This window comes from Macaca nemestrina, chromosome 4 (genome assembly GCF_043159975.1).
Source record: "Macaca nemestrina isolate mMacNem1 chromosome 4, mMacNem.hap1, whole genome shotgun sequence".
NCBI lineage: Eukaryota > Metazoa > Chordata > Mammalia > Primates > Cercopithecidae > Macaca > Macaca nemestrina.
In genome coordinates this window covers 100,787,351-100,802,125 of record NC_092128.1, presented here as the reverse complement: position 1 = coordinate 100,802,125, position 14,775 = coordinate 100,787,351, and the positions used below count along the sequence as shown (strand labels likewise).

At 42.1% G+C, this 14,775-nt stretch overlaps 1 long non-coding RNA gene across 2 annotated transcripts; it reads left to right on the top strand.

Moving 5' to 3' along the window:
- Nucleotides 1-4,897: 4,897 nt before the first annotated feature.
- On the top strand, nt 4,898-14,351 carry LOC105475803 (uncharacterized). 2 transcript variants are annotated; one of them, XR_983670.2, is made up of 4 exons: nt 4,898-6,387; nt 7,717-7,793; nt 13,087-13,212; nt 13,429-14,351. It is a non-coding gene; the product is annotated as an uncharacterized lncRNA (long non-coding RNA). The 2 variants fall into 2 exon arrangements; XR_003016591.2 differs by having other exon boundaries at nt 4,900-6,387; nt 13,121-13,212.
- The last annotated feature ends 424 nt before the right edge of the window (nt 14,352-14,775 follow it).

Sequence of the window (14,775 nt, the reverse complement as noted above, 5' to 3'; positions counted from 1 at the left end):
TAGCACAAGCACACCAACCCCACTAAAACCCAGAGCACAAAACGTTCAGGTCAAACTCTTTTTTTTTTTTTTAAGGCGGAGTCTCGCTCTGTCACCCAGGCTGGAGTACAGCGGTGCGATCTTGGCTCACTGCAACCTCCACCTCCCGAGTTTATGCCATTCTCCTGCCTCAGCCTCCTGAGTAGCTGGGACTACAGGCGCCCGCCACCATGCCCGGCTAATTTTTTGTATTTTTAGTGGAGACGGGGTTTCACCATGTTAGCCAGGATGGTCTCGATCTCCTGACCTTGTGATCCGTCCACCTTGGCCTCCCAAAGTGCTGGAATTACAGGCATGAGCCACGGCGCCCAGCCAAACTCTTTAGTGTTAAAAAAAACTTGGTTATATTATTAAGGATTGGTGTTTTCTAATGAAAACACACCTTGCAGAAAGGAGGGTGTTACAGACTAAGTGTTTGTGACCCCCTCACATTTCTAGGTGGAAGCCCTCACCCCCAATGTGATGGTGTTGGGAGGTGGGCCTCTGGAAGATTATGAGGTTTAGATGAGGTCTTGAGGGAGGCCCCCATGATGGGATCAGTGTTCTTGAGACAGCAGCTTGCTGTCTTCCCACCAAGTGAGAACACAGCAAGAAGGCAGCTGTCTATGTCTAGAGGCTGTGATGTTGGCCCTCACCAGGAACTGAATCAGTCAGCATCTTGATCTCAGACTTCTCAGCCTCCAGAACTATAAAGATACACATTTCTGTTGTTTCATCCACCCAGTCTATGATATTTTGGTATAGCAGCCCAAGCAGACTAAAACACAGGGGCTCCCTGAAGATAAAATTCTTTTTTTTTTTTTTGAGATGGAGTCTTGCTCTGTCACTCAGGCTGGAGCGCAGTGGCACAATCTTGGCTCACTGCAACTTGTGCCTCCCGTGTTCAAGCAATTCTCTCGCCTCAGACTCCCAAGTAGCTGGGAGCACAGGTGTGCGCCCAGCTAATTTTTGTATTTTTAGTAGAGACGGGGTTTCACCATGTTGGCCAGGCTGGTCTCAAACTCCTGACCTCAAGTGATCCACCCGCCTCAGTCTCCCAAAGTGCTGGGATTATGGGTGTGAGCCACCATGCCCAGCCAAAATTCTTTGATATTTAAGGAAAACTTGATTTTTTATAAAAATAGCAAAGAGCCAGGCAGTGTAGCAATAAGGGAGCGAGGCAAATGGCCTGCCTCTAGCATTTGACATCATGCAGCAGGACACAGCTGGGGACACCAACTCCCTCAAGTAGTGCAGAGATTTCCAGAGAGCTCAGTTATACCTAAAAGTGCTGGTGACGGCACAGTCACAGTTCCTATCACTCTGTCATGTCTTCTGTGAGAAGCCCAGAATGAATGTCACAGATCCTGCCACAGTCATGATCCACTCCAGAGGATTTGAGGGTGACAGTTGTTTCCAAGGCATGGGAGAACCTGTGTATTGGACATCTGTTGCAAAGAGAAAAAGTGACTACACAGGGGTAACCAACTTGTAGAGACTTCCCTGCTCATAGTTTCTAGAGACATATGCTGAGTGGTATTTACTGGTCATTAGCTCAGATACCTCTGAGAGATTCTGCCTAAACTACTATAAATCTCTTATTTGAGCAGCGAGTAGATAGCCATGAATATGCATGAGAAAAGAAATGCTGGTGTGTGTTTCTGAAAATAAAGATCAGCAAAAGGCCAAAAAGTTCAAAATGTAGCTACATGTCCACCAGAGCATGGCTGACAAATACGCCACACACACCCTTCCTGGGCCCCTGGCAGACATCAGTAATCAGTCATTGCGGATATCACTGCTGAGGCTGTCTGTGACTGCAAAATTCTTCCAGATCAAGACTCGAGGGAGCCACTAATCCATCCTTCAGACTTGACTCTCCTACAAAAGTTTTGCCAACCTTGGCCTAGTTTCACCAATTAGTTAGGGACACCATACTAACTATTTTTAGCTGCATTCTCTCCTCTTCCTCCTGCCACCTTGCCTCAAGTTCCAGCCCTCTTTTCTCAGGGAATCCTTTATACACTTCACTCTTTGTGACCTTCCATGGTCCAAAATAACCTCAAAGATAAACTTGCCCAAGAGGCACTGTCACAGTTAGGGATGACATTAAGTACAGGCATACCTCAGAGACACTGCAGGTTTGATTCCAGACCATCACAACAAAGTGAATAATATAATAAAGCAGGTCACACACTTTTTTTGGTTTTCCAGTGCATATAAAAATTACGTTTACACTATACCGTAGTCTTTTAAGTGTGCAATAGCATTATGTCTAAAATAGATATGCTTTAGTTTAAAAGTACTCTACTGCTAAAAAATGCTAACAATCTGAGCCTTCAGCGCATCTTAATCTTTTTGCTGGTGGAAGGTCTTGCCTCTTTTGACAGCTGTTGACTGATCAGAGTGGTGGTGCTGAAGGTTGAGGTGACTGTGGCAATTTCTTAAAATAAGACAATAATGGACTTGTTGATGAACTCTTTTTACAAAACATTTCTCTGTAGCATGCAATGCTATTTGATAGCATTTTACTTACCCACATTAGAACTTCATTCAAAATTGGGAGTCAATCCTCTCCAATCCTGCCACTGCTTTATCAACTAAGTTGATGTAGCATTCTAAATTTTTTGTTGTAATTCCAACAATGTTTACAGCATGTCCACCAGGAGTAGATTCCATCTCAGGAAACCACTTTCTTTGCTCATGTATAAGAAGCAACTCCTCATTCATTTAAGTTTGGTCATGAAACTGAAGCAATCCAGTCACATCTCCAGGCTCCACTTATAATTCTAGTTATCTTGCTATTTCCACTATATCCGAGGTGACTTCTTCCACTAAAGTCTTGAACTCCTCAAAGTCATCCATGAGGGTTGGAATCAACTTCTTCCAAACTCCTCTTAATGTTGATATTTTGGCCTCCTCCCATGAATCAAAAATGTTCTTAATGGCATCTAGAATGGTGAATCCTTTCTAGAAGATTTTCAATTTATCCAAATCCATCACAGGAATCACTACCTATGGTAGCTATAATCGTACAAAATGTATTTCTTATATAATAATATTTAAAAACCAACATTACTCCTTGATCCATAGATTGCAGAATGGATATTGTGTGAGCAGGCAGGAAAATAACATTAATCTCCCTGTACATCTCCATCAGAGCTTTTGGGTGACTAGGTACATCATCAATGAGCGGTCATGTTTTGCAAGGAATCTTTTTTTTTTCTGAGCTGTAAGTCTCAACAGGGGGCATAAACTATTCACTAATCCATGCTGTAAACGGATGTGCTGTCATCCAGACTTTGTCATTCCATTTCTAGAGCACAGACAGAGTAGATTTAGGATAATTCTTAAGGGTCTTGGGATTTTTGTAATGGTGAGTGAACATTGGCTTTAATTTAAAGTCACCAGCTGCATTAATCCGTAACAAAAAGAGTCAGCCTGTCCTTTGAAGGCTGACTTGAAGCCAGGCCTTGAGTTCTCTTTTCTAGCTATAAAAGTTCTAGATGGCATCTTCTTTCAATAGAAGGCTGTTTTATCTACACTGACAATCTGTTGTTTAGTGTAGCCACCTTCATCAGTGATCTTGGGCTAAGTCTTCTGGATAATTTGCTGCAATTTCTACATCAGCATTTGCTACTTTACCTTGCACTTCTATGTCATGGAGGCAACTTCTTTCCTTAAACCTCATGAACCAACCTCTGCTAGCTTCCACCTTTTCTTCTGCAACTTTCTCACTTCTCTCTGTCTTCAAAGAATTGAAGAGAGATAGGGCCTTACTCTGGACAAGGCATTAGCTTAGGGGAATATTGTGACTGGCTTGATTTTCTATCCAGATCACTCAAACTTTCTCTATATCGACAATAAGACTCTTTTGCTTTCTTATCATTCATGTGTTCACTGGAGTAGCACTTTTAATTTCCTTCAAGAACTTTTTCTTTGCATTCACGACTTGGCCAACTGTTTTGTGCAAGAGGCCTTGCTTTCAGCCCATCTTGGCCTCCCACATGCCTCCCACTAAGCTTAATAATTTCTCCCTTTTGATTGATAGTGAGAGATGTGGTGGGGCATGGTGGCTTATGCCTGTAATCCCAACATTTGGGGAGGCCAAGGTGGGTGGATCACTTGAGGTCAGGAGTTCGAGACCAGCCTGGCCAACATGGTGAAACCCCGTCTCTACTAAAAATACAAAAATTAGCTGGGTGTGGTGGCACATGCCTATAGTCCCAGCTACTCGGGAGGCTGAGGCAGGAGAATTGCTTGAACCTGAGAGGTGGAGGTTGCAGTGAGCCGAGATTGCACCACTACACTACATATAGCCTGGGCCTCAGAACAAGACTCCATCTCAAAAAAAAAGAAAAAGAAAAAGAAAAAGAAAAAAGAAAATTAGATGTGTTCCTCTTCCTTTACTTGAATATTTAAAGGCCATTGTACGATTATTAATTGTCCTAATTTCAATATTGTTGTGTCTCAAGAAATAGGGAGGGCCAAGGTAAGGGAGAGACAGGGGAACAGCCAGTTGGGGGAGCAGTTAGAACACATACATTTATTAAGTTCTCCATCTTATATGACTCCCCAAAACAATAAAACAGTAACATCAAAAATCACTAATTGGCCGAGCGCAGTGGCTCATGCCTGTAATCCCAGTACTATGGAAGGCTGAGGTGGGTGGATCACTGGAGGTCGGGAGTTTGAGATCAGCCTGACCAACATGGAGAAACCCCCTCTCTACTAAAAATACAAAACTAGCCGGGCGTGGTGGCGCATGCCTGTAATCTCAGCAACTTGGGAGGCTAAGGCAGGAGAATCGCTTGAGCCCAGGAGGCAGAGGTTGCAGCAAGCTGGGATCACACCATTGCACTCCAGCCTGGGCGACAAGAGCGAAATTCCATCTCAAAAAAAAAGAAAGAAAAAGAAAAGAAAAAGAAAAAATCACTGATCATAGTTCACCATAACAAATATAATAATGAAAAAGTTTGAATTATTGTAAGAATTACCAAAATGAACACATGCTGTTGGAAAAATGGCACCAATAGACTTGCCCAATGCCAGGTTGCCACAAACCTTCAATTTGTTTAAAAAAAAAAAAAAGGCAGTAGACAGTATCTAGGATGTGCAATAAAGGGAAATGCAATAAAACAAGGTATGCCTGTATATCGAACAACTGGTTCAGCCCAGGTGTTGATCAACGAGAATTGTTCTCTGCCTATAAACAGCCATGAAGACAGCCATGCACACAGAGCGCGTTACCTTGGAGAAGCATGGCAGCCAGCCAGAGAGTTGGCATTTGCAGGCAGCATTCGGAAGATATGCTGACTTGTATACTCGATAAAAACAGAACTGTCTGTAAATGCTAAAGGACTTTTGAGTCAGTGCAACTGCTTCGTGTGGATTTATGGACTTCACACTGACAGTGCCCAGCACATGCTTTGTCCTTAAGAAAGGCATGGGTCAGGGTGTCCTCTCTTGGCCCATGAGGACACCTTGGTTCTCACCTCTCCCCGACTTCAACCCTCTGGACTCTACAACTAAGGCTTCTTCAGTTTGGTCCATTTTTTTGTACTAAAACATACCCTCCAAAAAGTGATTATTTGGAGGCTTGTGCAATTTGTTCTCAGCATGTAGGGTCAACAAGGTCTATTCTTAATCCCTATCAGTTGGAAAGAAAAACAATAAAGGAAAAGTGTCCAGCCAGCCAGTGATGATTATATATGACTCTTGAATGAAATGTGGGTATGTTAGAACTGTTCCCAATGTGTGTTCCTGGATCTTCTGCCTACTTTCAATCCCCAGGTTTGATTCCAGGACACCCCCATGAGACCTACAGAATGGGAACCTTTAGCTAAAAAGACCAATACTCTACTTTTTAAAATAAGCTTTGCAAACTTGAGGCTTAGGAGCATTTGGTCATTCTGCCCAAAGACTTGGCCTTTCCTTGAACAGATTTCTTAACGATGAAATCTTGAAAATTCAAAACATTAGCTTTCTTAGTCACCTTCATAGTGGAATTTAATCACAGACAAAACAGATATGAGATAAAGAAGTAAATACTGGCCCAAATATCACTGAATACAAGGCTGATTGCTGGTTACGGTCCTGGAGGACAAACGATTCCTCTGCTTCTGTGTCATTCAGTCCAGTCAACATTGATTATTCCTATGATAGAAAATCAAGGATAGATGATATCGCAGAAGAGATAATCGAGGATGTTTCAGGCTGATCTCTGGAATGCACTCAAGGTCACAGTGTGACTCAGGCACTTGGTCTCACTGTGTCCCTGGCTTTGGCTCCTCTTCAGACTCTCACAAACTCAGCAGATAGGAAGGCGTCATGGATGAAAGAGTCCTGTTCAACCCAGATCTATTTACGGTAAGTCCCTGTATCCAAAGTCTTTTAATGTTTTCTCTGTAGGTCTCAGAATTAAAATGCCAGTCTCCAAATGGCCTTCAGTTGATACAAGTATATTCCAGATTGAAATATGAGTTTTGAGGTTTTATTTTGGGAATTAGGCTAGTGAGGTTAAAAACTATGGACTTTGGGCTCAGACAAACTGAGTTCAAATTCAGAATTTGATGGTTAACAACTGAGGACCTTGACCAAGTGGTTTGTCTTCTTTGAGCTTCAGATTTCCCTTATTTTAAATGGCTATAACACTTCCAACCTCATGAATTTCCTAAGAGGACTGAATAAAATAATGTACATGGAAGCACCAAACACAGTTCCTAGCACGCAGTGTACCCTTAGTAAATGTTAGTGCACTTCTAGTTAAGAAGCTGAGTAAACTTCCAACACTTAGCATTATCTCTTCTAGCCAAAGTAAGTTAATCATTGACTGTCAAAACCAGGTCACAGAAGATCTAGGAAACAATAACAGGGTTGTCCTTCAGCTCAGTGTTTTAAAGCAGACTTTGAAATTTTATGACAAGTATGTGTTATGGACATTAAAAAAAACACCAATTCCACACCAAAAAATGGGAAGCACATTATCTCAGAAGAAAGAACAATTGACAATGTGAATATTCACACACTCACACACTCACACACAGACACACACACATGTGCACCACATTATTTTTATTTTTCTCATTGGCTACAGATCAGACCAGATTGGACTTGGTCCTGTGTGGAGGCACTGTTCTAGAAGTAGCATCGAATCTGTCTTCCCTGGCTATAGAACACCAGGAGTCAGGGCATCTAGCAACCTTCCATGGGACCCAGCAAGAAAGGCATCATAAACTGCTGGCTAGCCTGCGCCTCCATACTGCCCAGAGGCCAGACATCTCCATGGAACTGGCCTGGCAGCAGTCACAAATTCTAACCACCCTGTGCTAGATTTCTCTGGGCATACGGAGAGCCAGGTACTCTTTCCATTTCACATGTGAAAAAACTGAGACATAAAGAGGTTAAAGGATTTTTCTAATTAACATTGATTCAGTGGTGAAAATAGGACAAGAAAGCATATTTTAAAGCTGGGGCCATTGTTCAAAGAGTTGAGGGCAATCTACCCAACCACCTATCCACTCTGCAGGCAAGACAAACAGAACAAGTAGGGCAACTATAAATCTGCTGGCATCAATCGGCACAACAAAAATAGCACTACTAGTGCCTTTTTTATTCCCAAGAAAATGTGTCATCTATAGCCAATTATTTAAAGAAAAGTTCACGTGTGAGTGACTTTTTTTTTTTTTTTTTTTTAAGATATAAACATCAAGGCCAGGTGCGGTGGCTCACTCCTGTAATCCCAACACTTTGGGAAGAATGAAATGGAGGAAGAGGTACGTTCAACTACAGAGGAGGAAACTGAGGCCCAGGGGGGAAAAGTGACTTGATTGACAAAAATTGGATTCTGGTCTTTGTTCTGCCAAAGGTTCATTGTGAGATGGGAACAAGTTTCAGCCTTACTGTCTCAATTTAATGTTTAAACCATTGTGCTTCACATTCTAAGGACTGCTGTCACCAACATGCTTGCTCAAATGCAAAGCGAAGTGCTTTGAATTCATGTAAAGAAAGATTTGTAGTGAGTCAAAGCCTTCTTGTTGCCGAATAGTTATAGGCCAAGCTACATTTGGGAGTGATGATATTTTCTACTGCTGGTGCCCATCCTTCAGGAGTCAGGTGAGCACTGCAGGTGGAGATGAGAGGCAAGTTTCACCTGCTCAAAAATGTATGTTTCCCCCATCGATATGTGCCAGGACCTGCAATTCCCACCATCTGTCTCATCTTTGGGTTAAGACAGTGCTTTCATTCATTTGTTCATCCATGTATTTAGCCAACAGTTATTAACCCGAGCCCCTGCTGTGTACCAGGCAGGTACCAGGTGTACAGTGGCACAGTGCCTTCATGAAATCTATCATCCACTGAGGAGATGTTTGTACTTTCTGGTAAGATCTATGACGGAAAAGAGAATAGCAGAGGGCTCAATTGGGGGAAGAGACTTGGAAGCTGTTGCTGAAGGGCAGAAAGGAGTTAATAGAGCGCTGAGTGGAGAAGCTTTCTGGGCAGTGGCAGCAGCATTGGCTAGAGGCCAAGGCTGAGGGCAGTGAAGAGCTTGGTGAATTCCAGGAACTGCCCTTGAGGCTGAAACAAAAAACGTGAGAAGGTAAGTTGTTGTAGGAAATAAATTGGAGACTTTAGCAAGGTTGGTATCTGCAGAAAGTAAGTTTTTACCATAAGAATGTTGCCTTGAGTGTGATATATGCAGCCACTGGCTAACTTGGCAGGAATGATCGCCTCAAGTTGACTGGTCTCAGCAGGCAAGTGACAAAGGGTAGATCTGAGGTGGGCAGAAGGAGCAGGGAGGGGACACTGGGAAGAAGCTCCACCCCACCCAGAGGGCCTACGTGTGGAGTGAAGACTGGTGCAGCAAGGAGTGGGAAGCCTGATGGGGTGTGAGCCCCCCACTGACATGGCTGTGTCACTTCCTAGACGGGACTTACTGAGGCTGTCTAAGCAACCACACACTCCATGGGCCTGGTTCTGAAATGGAAGTATAGTCGTGGCATCTTGAAGCTGACCAGGGAGACAGTCTAGTCCAAGTGGCTCATTTTACAGGTTATGACACTATGACCTAATTCAGGTAAAGTGAAAGCCACAGCTGGTTGTGGTGAGCTTTGAAGGCTGTTCCCCGACTCTCACGCACCACGCCATCTCATCATTGATTGTGAGCATCTCCATGTAGTTGGAATCAGCTCTCAGGGGCAAGTGGGTCATATATGGAGATAGTGGGTGCCCAAGAAACACTTGTCAAAATAATGTGTTTCTCCATATCAGCTTTCTTTAGTTTCTTTTAAAGTGTATGCAGATTGAAGTCTAAACCAGACCACTATAGTCCCATACTCATACGAACTTGTGATTCATCAACATTCTTCCCAGAAATTGCCATTTTACCAGTGTGAAAACAGTATTTTAGATTGAGAATATTTAAGAATATGAAGTACACAAAATGCATCGTTACACCCATCAAAGAAATTGACCAGGATCTGAAATAGGTTTCTAAAAAATTAATAAACTATAGGCATTGAGATCTACAGTATGTTTATTTAGGTGGTGGGAGAAAAATTGGAGGTAGGTGAAGGGGCAAATAATGAATTATTTCACTTCTGGGAGAGACTATATTGAAGAAAAATCTAAAATCAGTATTTTTAATGTCATAACCACAGAGATAATAGATAACAAGTGGATAATAGGAATTAGTAAAATTCTGGCTCTGAACATGTCTTTTTAGAAGTATAAAGATCACTAGAATGTATTAACACACAGTGTGTGTGTGCATGCGTGTGTGTGTGTGTATGCGCTCCTGACACATGAGAACGGTGCTGTTTCCATGGCAACGGGGGAAAGTATGTCTTGCTATGAAGCAATCTTCTTAGATTCAGACACACTTATAAAGATCATGCGCTGGAAGCTGTGAGGGATATATTTGATTCTACTATTCTTTGAGACGAGTCAGGCTGTTGTCCCTGCCTCCCCCAGCCATTCTCCTATGCTGGACCTCCAAACTGAGCTTTGGGTACATTTTTTCAATTGTTTCCCCCCATCCAGCCTAATGACAACCTCCATCACTGTACCATCTACTGTATCCCTTGGGGTTTCTCAAACCTGGCAGTAGGTTATGACAAAGAGCCCCTGTTGTCATTGCTCCTGAAGCACTGACTCTGTGTGTGTGTGTGTGTGTGTGTGTGTGTGTGTGTGTGTGTGTTGTAGTAGCAGTAGTAGCAGGAGGAGGAGGAGGAGGAGGAGGAGGAAGAGGAGGGAAAGGAAGCATCAGCATAGAGTTCTACAATGTGAGAAATTTGACTTTATATCCAAGGCTTTTATAGTAGTGGTCCTTGGTCTGTAATGTCTGGCTTCCTTTTGAGACAGTTAAAAAATAAGAGTTTTCGTTTTTAGCCCTTTGTTTTTATTTTTGGACTTGAGGTTCACAAACCTTTCCCTTTCTTCTAATCCCATTTTTGGGTGTAGACAAAGTTCGATATAATAGTAAATGTTCCTTTGCCTTAAGTGAGCAAGTTGATTTCTAAGGCTCTGCCCAGACAGGGGTGATTGTGCCTGGGCTTTTTCTCAAAGACATGTAATGTGATTTCTAGCAGTGGCTTCTGATTGAACTTTTGTTATTTTTAATAATTCTCACAAATAATTATAATGTGGTTTACTTATTTCATTCTCTTGCCTCTTAGTGGCTAGAACTTCCAGAAATAGTGATGCTGATTAATAAGAATGCCTCAACTATTAGGCAAAAACCACAATTACTTTTGTACCAACCTAATATTTAATCATATTTTGAAGAGGCTAAGCTTAGGCCTTTATCCATAGTAGTTTTCTCATAGGACACTTTCATCATATGCTTTCTTAATCAGGAATCTGGTAATGGTTGCACAACTAGCCACCAGGCAAGCAGGAAGGTATGGACCTTCTATGTGATCTCCTAATATTCAGAACTTAATCCAATGCCAGAGTCCACTTTTAAGAGTGAGCTCCATTGAGGAGAATGCTCCCTTAATATAAAACCATCAATTCTGTAGCTGTTTAGAAAGCAAGATCTTCATTCAGCTGTGAACATTAATGATGGTGTGCACCTCAATAAAGAACACTGTCGGGCTGAATTAAATGACTATAAACTGGGTATACAAAGGAGAATTAGACAGTAGCAGAGTGTCGGCACATAGGAGTCAAGCAGTAAATATTGTTGATGCTCATCTTCTGCCCACACCCACTCATGATAAAAGAACAAGTGATGATCCACTGAGTCTTAGCAGCAAAACACTTCCTGTGCTATATAGAGAAGGTAAAATAAAACACCAAGCCAACGACAACTGCCTATGTACAGCTCATCTTCCTTTAGAGAGATGTTAATCAAGTTCATCTAACCACTTTGTTCTCCACATTAGCATGTAATAGATGAAACCTAGAAGAAAATCCATTTTTCTTAGGATTCTCATAATCACAAAGTGTTTGTAGTCATAGGAATCAGGAATGATCCCCATTATTTTACTTCCGTTTCTCCCATTATTTGTATTTCCCAATGGAGTAAAACAGGGTTCAGCTTGGAAAACAAAGAAGCAATGGTTCTTAAAATACTGTTAACTCTGTCTGGACTGTACTCACAGCACAATCACAAGGGCAAAGTCATAAATGATGTGGCTTTGTTAGGCTTGCTTTATTTTTGTGAATACATTGAATTTAATGAAATAAGGAACAACAACAGGAATGTATGTTTTCTAGTTTTCTTATTGTCATGGTTTCTATTGGGTCTAAGTATAGTTCTTTCCTAGCTAGCACTAATTTTCCGTATTCTAAGTCACTATTCATAAAATCCTATGTTCTGTTCCTCTATTATGAAAACAGTTTTATTAACTCTAGGTTTTTTGAAACTCCAGGTTTCAGTTGATTTAATGACTTGGTAGTCTTGTGGCTCTACATTCAAAACACCCACAGAATCTGACCACTTCTTACTACCTTCACCACTGCCCGGCCTGAGCCAGCATTATCTCTTGCCTAGATCACTGAAGTGGCTCTGACCTAGTCTCCCTGCCTCCACCCTTGCTACATTAAAGTTCATCTCAAAATAGCATTCAGAGTGGTTCTTTAAACACAAAAACCAGAACAGGCCATTCCTTTGCTCAGAGCCCTGCCAGGGCGCTCCATTTCACTCAGAGTCTTCACAGTGACATGGGGGCACGCCGTGACTAGGTCCTCACCATGCTGTGACCACATCTCTATTGCTGTCTCTTCCTCACTCACAGTTCTGGCCACGTTACCCTCTTGCTGTTCTTTCAACATGCTGGGCACTGCCTCTTCTCTCTGTCTGTAATGCTCTTCCCTATATGTGGACATAGTTACTTCCCTCATTTCCTTCCATTTTTGTGTTTGAATGCCACCTTCTTAATGAGACCTCTCTTGGCCACTTTATTTAAAAGTGTACCCTGTCTACCCCCACTCCAGCATTCCTGGTCCCCTTTACTATGCTGTAAGTTTTCTTTCTTCCATAGAGTATATCACTTGCTAATATACCATGTGATTTTCTTAAATATATCCTGTTTCTTGTCTGCCTGCTCCAGTAGAACGTAAGTTCCAGGAAAACAGAGAGCTTTGTTCACTGATGTACCCCAAACACAAAACAGAACCTGGCATGTAGTGAGCACTCAGGAAATACTGAAATATTTGTTGAATGAACGAATGCATCACCAGTGTCTAGAGCTATTCCTGGCACACAGTAGGTTCTTAATACTGGTCGAATGTCTCTCCCTGGGGGATGAACAGGACTAAGTGTCAAAGAGACCCAGGCCACATAGCATAGTGATTCAGAAGACCACTCTGCCTCAGCTGGAATGGCTGTGTCTACTGGTATGACCTAGGTTGTTTACTTAACCTCTCTGAACCTCAGTTTTCTCATCTGCAAATTGGGAGTAATGCGTCCCTCCCTTACAAGGTGGTTATGAGAATTAAATGTGGTCATTTGGATAGTAAGTCTGGTAAATGCTCAATAAATTTGAGCTATTATTATTATTATTATTATTATTATTATTATTATTATTATGACATCTTATTCTTTTACCTCTTTTTTTTCAGGGAAATAATTCCCATGTCTGTTCTTACCCATCAGGATTATTGGGAGGAAAAATATACAACACTGTAAATGAAAACCATTTTGAAAACCTTATACCACTCTCCGGATGCTGGGGATCAGCTGCACATGTAAGAGGTGCCCCGTGGACACTAATGACTCATTGCTCTGGGAAGTCTACAGGTTGTAGGAAACAGTCTTAAGTTCTGAAAAAGAAAATTACACTGGCCCTAATCAATAGCTAGGATCCCTTCTGAGACGCCCCTTCCCCGTGGCATCATGGAGGCGGGAGGAGGGCCAGGCTATATTTCAAAGCCCCCCTCCTTCTCTTCCCTCTTTTTCCCTAGGTGCCAGAATCTTAGATTGTAGTGCAAGAACAACCATATTGCTGGAAGTGAAATTTGCAGTCTGCTCTATCAGATGGTTTCTGCGCATGGTCTGTTACTATGTTCAAAGCATTAAACTGCCTGAAAGTGGATTATTTACAGAGCTTCTCTCTTCCCAGAGTTGCTGATAGGTGGCAATTCAGCCTCTTCACCCTAATGCACACTTCCTCACTTTCCACCGAGACTCTTTGTTTGCTGACAGCATCTGGCTATCCTGGGTACTTGCCGCAGCTGGCACAGTTCTCTCCAATCCCTAGAAGAAACAGCCTTCACCTACACACCAGGGATGAAATAAGATTTCAGCTCAAAGCTAGCAACCTTTCTCTGAAATGGTGTCACACCCAGACAGAAAAATAAATGTGCATTTCTTCTTAGATGATGAGAAGTCAGTCTTTCAGGCAGACTTTTGACCCAGGGAGGATCAAGGTTTGACTGCCTTTGAGTAATCCTTGCAGAAAAAACAGCACCTAATTGGACAAAGGAAGAAAGGAACCAGCTGCTACTGTCATGATTATTTAAACACCCATCCACAGTCAAAAACACTGCATTGTTTCATTACAAGTGAAATTTGATTGCCACTACATTTCCTGCTGGCCTCCCCTCTATGCAAATTGGGGAGAAGAAAGACATTCATAAGGCATCAGAACCCATTTGGCTTCTAAATGTACTGTTTGCATATAGACATCAGCAGCCTGAATAAATCCTAGCAAGGAATGTCAAACAAACAACACTGGCTATTTTTCTATTGTTCTCCCTGAAAACATCGTTTTTAACACGTTCACAAAGGCAAGCTGGATTCTGTTTTATCAGTGTTTTAGTAAAAGACAAGTGGCATGGTGGTTCAGTTGTGGGTATTGGACATTAACGAAAACCATTCTGGGAGAGTTCAGTTTATAAAAGATTAAAATAATTCATCGACTTGCAAAAAAATTGTTCTAACCCTCTCTGTTGACAGTCAATGTTTGTGCTGAGGGCTGAGTATTATATAATAATTTGTACAGCAGTTTATAGTGCCTAAAACATTTCTGCCTTGGGTCTGTCAGAGGACATGCCCAAGGATGCCATTAGTGAGGCAAGGGCAGTTTCCTTATCCTCATCCTGCAGATGAGAAAGCCAGATCTTAGAAAGATGGGGACTTTTTATTGTCACAGAACATGTCCCACCCCTGCGCATTCACCTTGCAATGCAGATTCCTCCTCATCCTTCGAAACCCAAATACATCTCCCCTTTTCTGTAGTATTTCCTGTTCCCTCCACCCCCGCTGCCACCACCACCACTGCAGAGGAAATTGTTAATTCATTTATCCAG